At 43.7% G+C, this 15,460-nt stretch overlaps 1 long non-coding RNA gene and 1 pseudogene across 3 annotated transcripts in view; both read left to right on the top strand.

Moving 5' to 3' along the window:
• LOC118548365 (uncharacterized) overlaps positions 1-15,460 on the top strand; it is a 46,797-nt gene that overhangs the window by 23,602 nt on the left and 7,735 nt on the right. The window contains exons 3-4 of one of the 3 annotated variants that reach the window (XR_013441444.1): positions 1,345-1,400; positions 6,044-6,448. The exons of 1 other annotated variant lie outside the window; for it this stretch is intronic. This is a non-coding gene — a long non-coding RNA (uncharacterized LOC118548365). Of the gene's footprint in view, positions 1-1,344; positions 1,401-6,043; positions 6,449-15,460 lie in introns of those variants that run through there. One more of the 3 variants, XR_013441445.1, reaches the window with a different exon arrangement.
• Positions 3,992-5,079, top strand: LOC118548339 (AP-3 complex subunit sigma-1 pseudogene; annotated as a pseudogene).

The following is a 15,460-nucleotide window of genomic DNA, read 5'->3' as shown; positions in this document are numbered from 1 at the left end:
TTGTTGGTAAAATTGTGAGCAAACTGCACTACACGAATGGTTCAGAGAGTCGTCTGTAAGAATGACATGGGGACAGAAGCCCACCGGTGCTCCGTAAACAAGTCCCTTCAATCCTGACTCTCTTAAAAAAAGGAGGTGATGACAGAGGTGCAATTATAGTGCTAAATCAATGGAATAAAACCGGTGATTCCAGCAAAACGATGAGAAAAACCTAGCATGTTGTCCTTGGGGGCAAGATAAAGAAATGAGGACAGATGAATCAGCAGTTTTAACCATACAGACTGTTGATTGATTAATGCATCAGAGTCACCAGTCCGGGTGGTGTCCCAGGCCTGCCCAGCACAGCCCAGCACCCACTGCCCAGCGTAGTAGCTTTCTCAGCAATGTCCATGTTGGTGCTGGTTGAGGAGCTGTGCTCCTCAGGATTAAAGAGTCTCCTCAAGGTGGGAGGGAGAGTGGACCCTCCAGTATGGATTCACCACCATCTCCCCAGGCTGGAATCCCAATTCCAAACTAACAGGTTGATACTTTAACAAGAATAAATGTAAACAGATGTGTTTAGGTTTAAAAAAAAAAGATGTTTGTTGGAGTGCGTGGCTGGCTCAGTGGGTAGAGCATGCAACTCTTGATCTCTGGGTTGTGGGTTCGAGCCCCAGGTTGGGTGTAGAGATTAGTTAAAAATAAATTATCTAGGGGCACCTGGGTGGCTCAGTCAAGCTCCTGCCTTCGGCTGAGGTCATGATCCCAGGGTCCTGGGATCGAGCCCACATCAGGCTCCTTGCTGAGCGGGGCATCTGCTTGTCCCTCTCCCTCTGCCCTCGCCCACCCCCCGCCCAGCCCCGTGCTCTTGCTCTCTCTCTTTCTCTCTCGCTCTGCTCTCTTTCAAATAAATAAATACAACCTTTAAAAAAAAAACCCTCTAGACTAGTGTTCTATTAATGTTACCTGTTATTCAGTTCTGGACACTGCGATGTGTGTGACTTTTTATCCAGTCACATATTTATTGAAAAATAACACATATTAAAGTCACATATTTATTGAAAAATAATGTATATATGAAAATACAGGACTAAAAGGTACACACTGGAAAATTCTCCCTTGATTACGAGTTCTGGTAACCAGAAGATAACCCTTGTTCAGTTTCTTGCATACCTTTCATGTTTGCGTACGAGTGAGCACAACGTTCTGTGCCTTTGCTTTCCGCCCACGGACTGTGTATCTCTCCCGGGCAGTATCTGTAGACCTACTCCATTCTTCCGTAAGCTGCGCGGCATTTCATTGTGTAGATGCAGCATAATCGATTTACCTCGTCTCGGGGTCGTACTCAGGCTTTTGTTTTTACAGACAGTGCTGCCGTGGATTTCCTTAGAGCTCGGACACTGGGGTCAGACTGACTGCGGGTAAGTCCCAGTATTGTCACTGATTAACTCTGTGGCCCTGTCTTAGCTTTACGGAACTGTAATCTCCTTAAGTGTGAAACGGCAGTAGTAATCGTGCCAAACTCATAGGGTTCTTGTGAGGATGAAGTGTAAAATGCCTTGCTTGGTCCCTCATACACAGTAAGCTCTCGACAAATACAAAATAAGCCTATTTTTTTCATCTTCCAACTTGATTTACATTTGAGATTTTCTGTAAGGTGAGTTCTTGGAAGTCAAATTGCTAGATACAAAGGTGTTCATTTAAAACTGGTAGATAGGGGCGCCTGGGTGACTCAATCAGTTAAGCATCTGCCTTTGGCTCAGGTCATGATCCCAGGGTCCTGGGATCAAGCGCCACATCGGGCTCTCGCCTGAGTGGGGAGCCTGCTTCTCAATCTCCCACTCGCCCTTCTTGTGTGCTCTCTCTCTGTCAAATAAATGAATAGAATCTTTAAAAATAAATAGAACTGGTAGAGAGTGTGAACTTGTCTCCCTGTTGGATCACCTGCTTGCCCCCTAGATAGGTACACACTGCCTCTCTCCACTCTCCTCTGTACCTTCAGAGGCCGACCTCCGTAACACCGTGTCAACAGTGTCTTCACCCACCGACTTCCAGTGAGGTTCCCCGTGGGAAACACAGGCGCAGGATGGGGGGGGGTGGGAGGAAGGAGCCCAGGCTTGCTCCCCTACCCCTCCTGCCATGTTTCAGTCAGAGCCCCCTCCCCTGGCTCTGCGAGCGCCCGTGCAAACCACTTCCTGCAGCTGTTCCACTTTGGTGCTTCACCGACCCTTGTAGGGGCCCTCAGCTCTGAGCACATCTATGAGTAATCCTTTCATCCAACTGCCTTCAATTACGCTTTTGACATGCCATCCGCCTGGTACGCTAACCAGTTTACATGCCCACTAATAAGCAATGACAATACTTGTCTTACCATACTTTTGGCAATATTGTCAAGTCAAATATTTTTTTGAGATTTTACCTAAAACTCTCCCTTGTTTATTTTTTTCTGAGCACCAGTGCTGTTATTTATCTTTTATCACAACACTTCCTGTTGAACTTCAGTTTCTTTTTCAGAGATGATGTATAAAGATTTATTTATGTATTTGACAGAGAGAGAGAGAAAGAGCACACGCAAGCGGGAGGGGCAGGGAGGGGCAGAGAGAATCCCACGCCGACTCCGTGCTGAGCATCGAGCCTGACACGGGCTCAATCCCACAACCCTGAGATCACGACATGAGCCGAAACCAAGAGTGGGACACTCAACCAACTGTGCCACCCGGGCGCCCCTAAAGATTATATTTTTTTAAGTAATCTCTACACCCAGCATGGGCTCGAATTTATAACCCTGAGATCAAGAGTCACATACTCTACGGACTGAGCCAGCCAGGTGCCCATGAGCTTCAGTTTCTTAAAGGCCGGTGCGTGAGTACTGTCTTACTGTACTTCAGACTGCTGTAACAGAATACCATAGACTGGGTGGCTTATAAAAGATAGAAATTTATTTCTCATGGACTTGGAGGGTGGGAACCCCAAGATCAAGGTGCAGACAGATTTGGTGTCTGCTGAGAACCTGCTTCCTAATTCGTGTGCATCCTCACATGTTGGAAGGGGCAAGGGAGCTCTCTGGGGCCCCTGGTGGTGGTGGTGGTGGTGGTGGTGGTGGTTATTGTTGTAAATTAAGCTGGGGCACCTGGCTGACTCAGTCAGAAGAGCCTGTGACTCTTGATCTTGGCATCATTAGTTTGGGCCCTACGTTGGGTGTGCAGATTACTAAAAATAAATACTTTACCAAAAAAAAGTATTAAGGGACTCGGTCCGTTAAGCGTCTGCCTTTGGCTCAGGTCATGATCCCTGGGTCCTGGGATCAAGTCCCATGGCGGGCTTCCTGCTCAATGGGGAGTCTGCTTCTGCCTCTGCCTCTGCCCCTCTCCCTGCTTGTGTTCTCAGGCTCACTCTTTCTCTCAAAATAAAATAAAATAGATCTTAAAAAAAAAAGTATTCATATATCAAGGGAAAAAAAAGTAAGTTCTATACCCAACATGGGGCTCAAACATGACCCCAAGATCAAGAGTCACATGCTCTACCAACTGAGCCAGCCAGGTGCCCCTCTGAGGTTTTTTTATAAGGGCACTAATCACATTCATGGGGACTCCACCCTCATGACCTAATCACCTCCCAAAAGCCACACCTCCAAATACCAGCACTTTGGGGATTAGGTTTCAATACATGAATTTTGGGGGATGCAAACATTCAGCCCATAGCAAATATAGATATTTATTTCTTCAGTATCATGTTAGTTCAGTCTTTAGAAGGCCAATTAAGAATATAAGAAAATTCAAACAAAATTATATTAAGAATTATTGGAAACTTAATACTTTACTCCAAAATATATGCTATTAAGGAATCACTATAAATTTTGTTAGGTGTGATGATGACGCTGTTGGCATATTTAGAAAAAAGAAAAAGCCCTTATCTTTAAAAAGTATTCCTATATTATAAGTGAGATGATATGGTGTCTATCTAGATTTACTTTAAAATGCTCCAGAGGAAGAAAAAACAGTGTAGGGAACACATGGAACAAGCCTGGGAAATGCTGGTAATTGCTGAAAGTGGATGAGGGGTAGGCGATGTTTCATGGTACCCATTCTTTTCCCTTCTATACCCATTCTTTATGTCTGCTGGCATGTTTCTTCGAAAATTTCCAAAATAAGTAAACAAACAAAACCAATGGCAACCACAAACAAGAGGACAACTAAAAAATTCAAGTAGGGAGAGGATGGGTAGCAAGATGCGCCGGGGAGGGGGGGGAGTTCTCTCCTGCCCCAGCCTGGCCCTCAGCACCCGCCAGGTCAGCCCTTCCCCACCCAGCGGTGATCAGGGTGACCCTCATTTTCAACAACCATGGAAAGTAGTGGCGCTCCACATACCACCTGCCCGACTGTGAAGACCCACAGCAGCAAACCATCAGGGAGACTTTCCATTTGGTACCCAAGAAAGATGAAAATGTTTGTAATCCTCCTAGAAGGAGGGTCATTAATTGGAGGATCTGACAACAAATGGACTCATGGACATTACCCACAGCATTATATTTTGTCTTCCACGTGGATTCTTTAGAGAGTGAAGCTGGTATCTTAGATCTAATCCATGTCTTCTTAGAAACATTTGACAAGTATTTTTGACAATGTCTGAACTGGATTTAATTCTCCCTGTAGACAAGGTTGACAGTATTTTGCAGAAATGGTGCTGGGGGAACGATATTGGAGACCGACATGAGTGAGATTGTTACGTGCATTGTAACATGCACAAAATACCCTGCAGAAATCTGAGGCTGACATTGCAGGAGCACCAGCCCGTGCTGGATCAGCTGTAAAGAGTATGAAGCTTGGGGCACCTGGGTGGCTCAGTCGGTTAAGCGTCTGCCTTCGGCTCAGGTCATGGTCCCGGGGTCCTGGGATCGAGCCCCGCATTGGGATCCCTGCTCAGCGGGAAGCCTGCTTCTCCCTCTCCCACCCGCCCTGCTTGTGTTCCCTCTCTCGCTATGTCTCTCTCTGTCAAATAAATAAAATCTTTAAAAAAAATATGAATCTTCCTGCAATCCCAAGAAATATTAACATTGATGATGTAAGTATAAAAGTGCCAAGCCTGCCTTCTCTTAGATAAAAAATTAGAAAGGCTAAAAAAAAAAAAATTTAGACTATTCCTAGGTAGAATCCAGAGGGAAAGCATATTTAAGGTTACATGCGTTGTTCACCAAAAATAGAGGAAAGTGTTAATTTTTGCTCTTGGATTTAAGTCAAGGTACGACATAGAAGTTGTGTAACATTGAGGAGTTCTGTGACTCTGCATTCCCCTGCCCACCGAAGGCCTGCCTCTCTGTACGGGCTACTACAGTGATTCAGAAAGTGTTTTAGACATTTCTTTAATTATGTACAACCCAAAATATTGGTGTTTCGAATGGATTAAAGTGTAGCATTCTTTAATTCTTTCTGCTATTTGTCACAGTTGTTATTTAAAGAACCAAGTATGTATTGCATGAAAACATTATGACTTTTTTCTCTTGCCAAAAAAAGTGCCAAAGAAACTGGAAAAAAAGATCTATGATCTGCGTTCCCTCAAGTATGACTATGAACATTTAATCATGACTTTTCAGTGGTGATTTTATGTTCCCATCATATTTGGATATCTCCCAATATTTATTCATTTATTTAGAGAGTGGGGGGAGGGGCAGAGGGAGACAGAGAATCCTAAGCAGACTCCACCCCAGCGAGGAGCTCCGTGTGGAGCTTGCTCCCACGTCCCTGAGATCATGACCTGAGCCAAAATCAAGTTGGACGCTGAACCGACTGAGCCACCCAGGTGCCCCTCTCCCAGTATTTTTAAAAGAAAAATGTCAAACATATATGGTCTGTCCACAGATTTCTCACATCCTCTTTATTTTGAAAAATTTTGTGTGTACATGAAGATTGAAAGAATAACACTATGAAGGCCTGTGTGCCCATCACCGTCACCTAGATTCAGCAGCTGTCAACATCTTGCCATGTTTATCTCTCTGCAGATACTTTTTCTTTTTAACTGACCATGTGAAAGTGTTCATGACACTTGGCTCCTTCTGTTGCTTTTTCAGGGTCCCTGCTCAGAACCCTTCACCAACTCCCCTTTCTGCTTTGCCCTTGAACATGGGTGTTCTAAACGGCCCCAGCTCCATCCTTTATCTCAAATTAAGAACCAGGACGTTTTGTCTTCTATGAAAGGCCTATCAGGCACCAGAAGATGGAGAGAAATTATTTCCTGTGGGAGAACCCATGAGAATGTCTGGCTAAGAATGAACTGCTTAGTCACTGCTCCTTCCTTTTGACCTTCCAGTCCTATGTCTTCTGGCCTTTGCATGTTTACTGAGAAACTATACCCGGAACTATTCAGAGGAAGGAATGCAGGTAAAAAGCAAAAACAATTTTGCAATGTTAGAGGCGTAGGGGAAAGATTTGGTGGAGATTAAAGCAGAATAAATATCATCTTTCTCAATTATAAAGTTGCGGGATGTCATTTGTCCATGATAAAATTCTGTCTCCCCCCCCACCCCCTCAGATAATTTAAAGTTGACGGTTACAAACCCCCATTAACAGGTTAAATACACTCAGTACACATGGATTTCTGGTCTTAATGCTTCACAGAGCTAATGAATGTGTTTCGCTTGAAAGGACTACATCTAATCCTCTTAGCATCAAAAGGGAAAAGCTTGTTCAACTAACTCCCTCTGTTACCTGAATGAGAGGTGAATGTTCCCTTCAGAAATTCTTTGCTGTTGAGGAGTTATGCTTTCAGTTGCGCTGAGAAGTAAGCCTGGACAGAGGTGAGGTGGACCTTGAGAGTGAGAAAGGGAGAGAGCAGTATGCGGCGCTGATGTATCAGATAAGGAACAAGAGAGGAGGCTAGCTGAGTCCTTGAGTGGGGTTGTTTTATTTTATTTTTTTTAAGTGGAGTAAGAAATTTGGATGTTTAGGGGCGCCTGGGTGGCTCAGTCGTTAATCGTCTGCCTTCGGCTCAGGTCATGATCCCAGGGTCCTGGGATCGAGCCCCGCATCGGGCTCCCTGCTCTGCGGGAAGCCTGCTTCTCCCTCTTCCATTCCCCCTGCTTGTGTTCCCTCTCTTGCTGTGCCTCTCTGTCAAATAAATAAAATCTTAAAAAACAAACAAACAAAAAAAAGAAATACATTCCTTTAAAAAAAAAAAAAAGAAATTTGGATGTTTAAATCAACAAAATGCAGAAAATAAACTAGCATATAAGATGACCCTTAATAAGCCATATGTGTTTATTATTGGAAAGGACAAGTTTAAAAAAAGGAACTAGCTTAAAAAGCAGGATAGTTTCCTTTTTAATTTTCTATTATTTCCCAAATATGGTAAAACTGTGGCCAATACAGATTTAACAGAAGTAAAACAGCTGAGTAAAACAATAAAACAGCCATATTACAGTAATGTGAAATGTTAACACTGGGGGAAAGTGCATGAGAATTATATGGGAATTCTGTTATCTTTTTGACTTTTTGTAAACATAAAAGTGTTCTAAAATAAGTTTATTTAAAAAAAAAAAAAAGCCTAACCTATGATGTTGAGTAAAACAATGGATGTATGGATAATGAGCTGCTCAGTATTATTCTGGTGATTACTATAATCATGAAAATTATACCTTAAAAAAGCTTGTTAATTAAAGATTTGACATTTTCCAAGTAAAATCCATGTTAAAATATTCAGCTCAGGTTGTTGATTCTAAACTAACAAGGAGCCAATCAAACACAATCAGACTAAGAACAGTTTTCTAATATTTTGGGTACTTAGGACGCCAGAAATGCTGTCTTTCTTGAGGCTAAAATAAGCTAGATGAGGCCATTTGAACAAAACAAGGCTGTTATCTGCCAGTTTCTCCTGCATTTCTGGTTAATTTGGAAGAAAAACAAAGAACTGTGGGGGATCGGATGTCCACGTGTTCCTTCTTTTTCCACTTTCTGGTATTTAGATATTCCTGAACTTAGGGCGATGGTAAGATCCCATTGAGATACAGGACTCCTTCAATAAATAATTCTGTAGCACTCATTGAGGATATCACATGCCTTCTCATTAAATAGACAGAACCACAGAACCTGCTTGCATTAGAATTCACACGGGTCCCAGCTCAGTGTTTGACATTCAGTCTCAGAGACCAGACAGTGGCGAAGAATAGCCCACAGGCCACATCTGGCCTGTAGTCTTTTTTTTTTTTTTTTTAAACAGTCCACGAGTTAAGAATGGTTTTTACATTTTTTTTTACATTTTTAAATAATGAAAGAAAAAAAGACCAAAAGACTATTTCATGACGCATGCAATGACATTCAAACTTCAGCATCTGTAGATGAAGTTTTATTGGAATCCACCCTAGCGGGATGGGTGCTTTCCTCCTGCAAAGGCAGAGCTGAGTGGTTCTGGGTGCGCGGCCTGCAGAGTCTCAACTGTTTACTCTCCGAGCCTTTCCAGAAAAAGTTCGTCAGTCGGTTGTAGACAACTCCCCCCATGCACACTCCTCCTCCTGGGTTTTCAGAGCAGTGTTCTCATTTTTTGGCTTTCCAGCTAAGTGCCACTATGGGATTGAAGCGGCAATGGGGCAGGCTCGGTCTAGTGAGGAGGGGACTGAGAGTGTGGCTAGCCAGGAGGGGCCTGGTGGACACGAACAGCCTGGAAGGTAAGATGTCAAGTACCAGAAGAGCTAATATGTGGCCAAAGAGGCTAGGCAGGTCCTGGTGATGTGCTGGAAAGAAGATCCCATGTTAGGAAGTCAACTCAGGAACAGGAGACATGAGGTATGAGTGGTCTAGGCAGAGTCTAGAAGGTCAAAGTTTGCAGAAGCTGCATGAACAAGCAGGGTGACACCAAACCCAAGATGTAATCTTAGGGCAAAGGGGACTATCCCATTTTACACGGCTTTCTGGGTTGGACAGCCTTAGGTCCCAAACTACTAATGACATTCAGAAGAAAGTCTGTGTTTAAAAACACAGACCTCAGGGGCGCCGGGGTGGCTCAGCTGGTTGAGCATCCGACTCTTGATCTCAGCTCAGGTCTTGATCTCAGGGTGGTGAGTTCAAGCCCCATGTTGGGCTCCATCCTGGGTGCAGAGCCTGCTTAACGCAGACCTGAGGGGAACTGCACATTCATACAGATTAAGTCCTTTGATGGATGCTGAGTACGAGATGCTGGATATTAGGCTCTGCTACTAGACTTCCCTTAATATTTAGTTCCACACACTACTGATTATAAGATGCCGGTACTTGTACATCTCAGCAGGATAACCTTGAGCCGGAAGCCGGTCCTTCCTTCACAACGAGGCCATGTATCTAGTTCCGTATCAAAGTGAAAAGCCATCTTCTTACCAATCTCCCAAGCAAGAAAATCTCCCTTGTACGTCACTGGAAGTTCCAACTGCCTTTTACCAATTCCCATTTGACTAGACAGAAAGTACATAGTGAACAATAGTAGGGAGAGGAAAAGTGACAGAAAGAGGAAGGTCATTTAAGTTGTGCTGATTCAATCATTCTTAATAGCCAGTGATAATAATAGATCATTTAAAACTAATAAATCAAGTGTTATAGAATAAGTGGAGTTAAAAATGTAAAGATAAATACTAAAAAGAGCAGGAGGAGGGAAGAAGTGTTAATAAACTAATTTCACCAGTTCTCATAGTAAGGAGTCATTCGTCCTGTCTAAAGAAATAGAGGAGGGGCACCTGGGTGGCTCAGTTGGTTAAGCGTCTGCCTTTGGCTCAGGTCATGATCTCAGGGTCCTGGGATCAAGCCCCATGTCGGGGTCCCTGCTCAGTGGGGAGTCTGCTTCTCCCTCTGCCCCTGATCACGCTTCTGTCTTGCTCTCTCTCTTCCTCTCAAATAAATAAAATCTTTAAAAAAAAAGGAAATAGAGGATTACATGTAAGATATGAATTTATATTTGTAAAGGTATCAACTAGAACAAAAATACAGATGGGTATTTCCTTATACTTTATTAGGAAAAACACCCATATACACTATAGTCACACCCATACAAGAAAATAGAGTCCCTGGAAGGAAAGATTTAAAAAATCATAAAAAAACAAAACCAAAACCCCCAGAAAACATGATACAAAATGTGATGCAGAATTAAGACCAAACGTTTACGTGCATGGGTTAGCTTTGCTGACAGACACTGTTACCTACCCTACAGCTACCCCCCTGCTTTTGTTTGGGGGGTAAACCCACCCCTTGGGATAAGTCACTAGCAGCCAAGCCTTTTGTCAGCCTCCCTTACACCTAAGAGGAGCCAGGCCTGTGATCTGTTTGCATGGCAAGTGGATTTGAGGGGACACCACTGCGGGGCGGCTGGGAAATAACATGTCTTGCCCTGATGAGAGGAGCCCCAGGAGGACAGAGGCTTTTATGCTGTTTTCTGCCTTTGAATGTAGCTGAGAGGCTGGGAGCCACGGGAACCATTTTGAGTTCATGAGTCCACCAGCATAGGCCTGGCAGAGCAGAAGCAAGGACCCTGCGTGCGGAGGCCACCGTTGAGCCGTTGAGTGCGTGCCGGCTGCCAAGCTGCCGAGTGACTCGTATCTTTACTTCCAAAGTTCCTTTCTTTCTGTGGGCCAACATGCGCAGAGGTCTCGGTTAATCTTGCTTAGCAGAATATTCCTCTGCAAAGCTTTTAGCCAGTTGCCTTTTGCAGACCACTTAGATCCTTCACTTGGAACAGAGAATAGTTGATTTTGTACTAAAAATCTTCCTAGCAGAGACTCCTCCTGGTGTCGGAGTATATAAATGGCTTTCAGCTTGTGGGATGGAATTCCAGAACACTGGAAATGGCAGTGCAATCACAGAAAATGACTCAGGAAGGAGCTTCTTGAGGTCACACAAAGGTTACGTAAACTGCTCCGGGCAGCCCTGAATTCTTTATTCTTATGAGTGTTTAAGCTCCGATAGTCACGGGGTGTTAGGACTGCTTAGAGCCTCTCACCGATTTCTTACTGACTTCTATTGAACTCATAATCTCTCTAACAGACTTTCTCTCCTTCCCCCAGGTCCCTCTGCCCTCCCTGACCCTCGCAGTCATTGACTTCCTAATCAGTCTTGCAATTATCCTGACGCCTAGTTCCCAAAATCTCTGCAGCCTCTTCCCTCCTGGCTCCCTGGCAGTCTTACCCTTCCTCCTTTCTAAAATAAACTCATTCCTCCTGCTCCCACCCATCCTACACCACCCTGGAGGACTTCCCTTCTTTCTCTGTGTTTCCCACCTCCTTGGTTCCTTCTGCGTTTAGCTGCAACTGGTCCTTGGATAGTCCCTCGTCACTCCCACCATGCTGTTTCTCCCCGGGGCCTCCCTGACCTCCTGAATCCTCCTTGCCTCCCTCTGTCCATAGTCTCAACCCACTGCATATTTGGCAATCTGGTTTCCTTCCCCACAGCTACACTGAAACTGTTCTCTTAAAGGTCAACAATGACCTCTTTTTAGCTAAATCCCCATTATTCTTTTCTGGTTTCTCAATCTCTTGACCTCTCTGGTGCATTAAAAAAAAAAAAGAAAGATTTCTCCTACCTCAAATGCTCTCTTCCTGGCTTCCATCCTGCTAGCTTGCTGTTCTTTCTCTTTGTGCAGCTTCTCCCCCTCATGCCCTCCCCCTGCTGGATACTCCCATTCCTCAGCCCCCGGGGCCCCCAGGCTCTCTTTGCTCTTTCACTCCAAAATCCCAAAATCCCATCTTTCCTACAGCTGTTACCTCTGTGCGGGAAAGGCCTGGGCCCCTTGCTCACTTAGGCATGTGCCCCTCACTGCTTACCATGCAGAAACTCTTGGCTAGCTCACTCGAACCATAATTTGAAGGTATCTGTCTTACCAAACTCACTCCTCCTTCCCATCGTCCTGCCTTTGGTCATGGCATGGCTATTTTCTTCGTCTCCGTATTAGTTTTATAGGGCTTCCGTAGCAAAAACCCACAGAAACGAGAGAGATTGAAGGTGGCTTAATCAAAAGAAATTTACTTCCTTACAGTTCTGGGGGCTGGAAGTCCAAGATCAAGGTGCTGGCAGGTTTGGTTTCTCCTGAGGCCTCTCCATGGTGTGCAGACTGGCCACCTTCTTACTGTGTCCACACACAATGCTGGTGTCTCTGCCTCCTCTTAGAAGGACACCAGTCACACTGGATTAGAGCCCACCCCAGTGACCTCATTTGACCTTAATTATGCCTTTAAGGGCCTTACCTCCAAATGCGGGCATAATCTGGAGTGCTGGATTTGGAGGGCTTTAACACAGACCTGGGGAAGGGGGTGGGTAATTCCATCCACTACAGTCCCCCAGGCCAAAAAACTCTACTGTCCTCTGTTTTTACCTCTGTCATCTTCTACCCAGACGTTGGGTCTTCTGGACTTTCCCTAGTAAATGCTAAATCCATGTCTTTACCACCTGTCCCAGTGCCATCGTCAGGTCGAAATCTAGTATAAATTTCCCTGCCCAATCCTTGTAAAGCCATCTATAATCTGATCCACCTCATCTTTGCTTTTAGCATTTTTAAAAAAAGGTTTATTTATTTATTCTAGAGAGAGAGAGCACACGAGCAGGGGGAGGGGCAGAGGGAGAGGGAGAGACAGAGAATCTCAAGCAGACTCCCCGCTGAGTGCGGAGCCTGACCTTAGGCTCTACGGCTCTGTCTCACACCCCCGAGATCATGACCTGAGCCAAAATCAAGAGTCAGACACTTAACTGTCTGAGCCACCCAGGTGCCCCTCTTTTGGCATTTTTATCAAAGCCATTCATGTACATAAAAAATAGAAATGATAATATTAAACAAAAAACAAAAAACAAAAACAGTCCTGCCTTAACCCCAGGCCCATTGCCCAGATGTAGGCTTCAATGTAGTTTCCTTGATCTAGAATATGCTTGAGGAAATTACTTTCCACCAGATCTCTTTTTTCTTGCCTTGCTGGTTACTCCATAATTCTAAATAATAATATTATACAAGTATTTTTAAGTTGCATGTATTTATTAATTTATCAATTTAGACATTCTGCTCTTTATGAAAGATAAGAATTAGGCTCAGAAACACTGCCCCCATATCATCTCGCCTCATTCTGCCTTCCAATTTTTGATAGTTATAAATTATTTTTAGTCCTGAGCTTTTTTCTTGCCATCCGACATTTGAGAGTATTTCTTAATTCCTTACAAAGTAAAGTGAGATTACTAGGGCTCTTGTTCTTCCGTTTCTCTTTCTCCTTCCATTTTTCAACTTTTTTTTGTTTAAGAATTTTTTGGGGGGCACCTGGGTGGTTCAGTTGGTTGGGCATCTGACTCTTGATCTCAGTTTGGGTCTTGATCTTGGGGTCATGAGTTCAGGCCCTGCATTGGGCTCCATGCCAGGCATGGAGCCTACCTAAAAAAAAAAAAAAAAAAAAAGAATGTTTTTTAAATGATGGTAATTTTATAATTTATTAATTATTATTATCATTATTATTATTTTTAAAGTAAACTCTATGCCAACATGGGGCTCAAACTCACAGCCCTGAGATCAAGAGTCACGCACTCCACCAACAATTTCCATCAGGTAGATCTTTAGCTTCACATTGTCAAGGATGAGCACATTTACAGTCTGTGTGTGAGAGTATTTAAGAGCTTTATGTTTATGGGTTTATTCTGAAAATATGATGTCAATACATAGGCCTTCCGTTATGACTACATAAATATTGTTCACGGTGGAGCCAAATACTGTGCCAGGAGTAGACTTTTCCCCCTAAGATCCGTTGTTAACCATCCCTGGACTGTTCAAAACACTATGCTCTTAACATCTGTACAAACACATCCTCTTTTCTTTCATTCTACCAGTTGCTCAAAAATCTTGCCACATTTTAGTTTGCTTCACGTTTGGACATTTTGCTTTTAGTGTTTCTAATTTTTTTTTTTCCTTATTGAGAGGTATTTTTGTTTCCTAGTGATAACAGACCAGGTGGTTTAGCACAACAGAAGTTTATTCTCCTACAGTTCTGGACACTGGAAGCCTGAAATCACAGCGTCAGCAAGGCTATGGTGTCTCTGGGCTCTGGGGAGAATCCTTCCTTCTCTCCAGCTTCTGGTGGCTCCGGCAGTCCTGGCTTTCCTTGTCTTGCAGCTTCAATACCCCAGTCTCTGCCTCCCTCTTCACATGGCCTCCTTCCCTGTGACTGTGTGTGTCCTTTCCTCCTCATAGAAAGACTACCCTAAATCCAGGATGCCTTCACCTCCAGATCCTTAACTAGTTATATCTGCAAAGACCCCATGCCCAAATAATGTCACATTCTGAGGTTCCATGTGGACATGAATTTAAGGGGGGGGTACTGTTCAACTCACGACCAAGGGGAAAATATGATTTTCTCACTATATTATTAATATTTGGGGGTTCCTGGGTGGCTCAGTCAGTTGGGCATCTGACTCTTGGTTTCGGTTCAGGTGATGATTTCATGGGTAGTGGGATCAACCCCGCATTGGGCTCCGTGCTCAGTGAGGCGGCCGCTTGAGGTTTTCTCCCTCTGCCCCTCCCCCCACTCATGCATATTTGTTCTCTCTCTAAAGTAAATAAATATTTTTTAAAAATACACAGTAGCCAAAATATGGGAAGAGCCCAGGTGTCCATTTACTGATGAATGGATAAAGAAGATGTATTTTATATATATATATATATATATATATATATATATATATATACACATATACATGCAATGGACTATTACTCAGCCACCAAAAAGAATGAAATCTTGCCATTTGCAACCACCTGGATGGAGGTAGAGAGTATAATGCTGAGTGAAATAAGTCAGAGAAAGACAAATACCATATGATTTCACTCATATGTGGAATTTAAGAAACAAAACAGATGAACCTAGGGGAAGGGAAGGAAAAGTAAAATAACATAAAAACAGAGAGGGAGGCAAACCATAAGAGACTCTTAATCACAGGAAACAAACTTAGGGTTGCTGTAGGGGAGGGGATTGGGGTAACTGGGTGATGGGCATTAAGGAGGGAATGTGATGGAATGAGCACTGGGTGTTATATACAACTGATGAATCACTAAATTCTACCCCTGAAACTAATAATACACTATATGTTAATTAATTTGAATTTATATAAAATCTATAGATAGATAATTTTCTCCACTGTAATTTAAAGAACGAGAGAATTATGATCCACAATGAATCCAGGAGCTCAAACAGTGTCATCACTGCCTTGTTTCTTCTTTTGCATGCTTGCATTTGTTTCCTTCTAGGCCAGCTTCATGCTCAAGCAAGCTTACCTCATGTGCTGGCAAAGATAGGTTCCAGCATCTCTCCAGGCTCATGTCTTCTTCACAGACTGTGATCCCAGCAAAACTAAAACTACTTTACTGACAGTTCCAGTAAAATCCCCAAAGAAGTCTCTTAATGGACCTTGCTTGGCTCGTGTTTGAACAATCTCTGTGGCCCAGGGCATGAAGTGAGCTTATTGGCCAAACCTGGGTCACCTGCCCACCCCTAAGGTTGAGAGGTAGGATGACC

The sequence above is a fragment of the Halichoerus grypus genome, chromosome 9 (assembly GCF_964656455.1).
Source record: "Halichoerus grypus chromosome 9, mHalGry1.hap1.1, whole genome shotgun sequence".
Classification (NCBI taxonomy): Eukaryota; Metazoa; Chordata; class Mammalia; order Carnivora; family Phocidae; genus Halichoerus; species Halichoerus grypus.
Note: the sequence above shows the minus strand (reverse complement) of the source record. Positions and strands in the feature narration are given on the sequence as shown.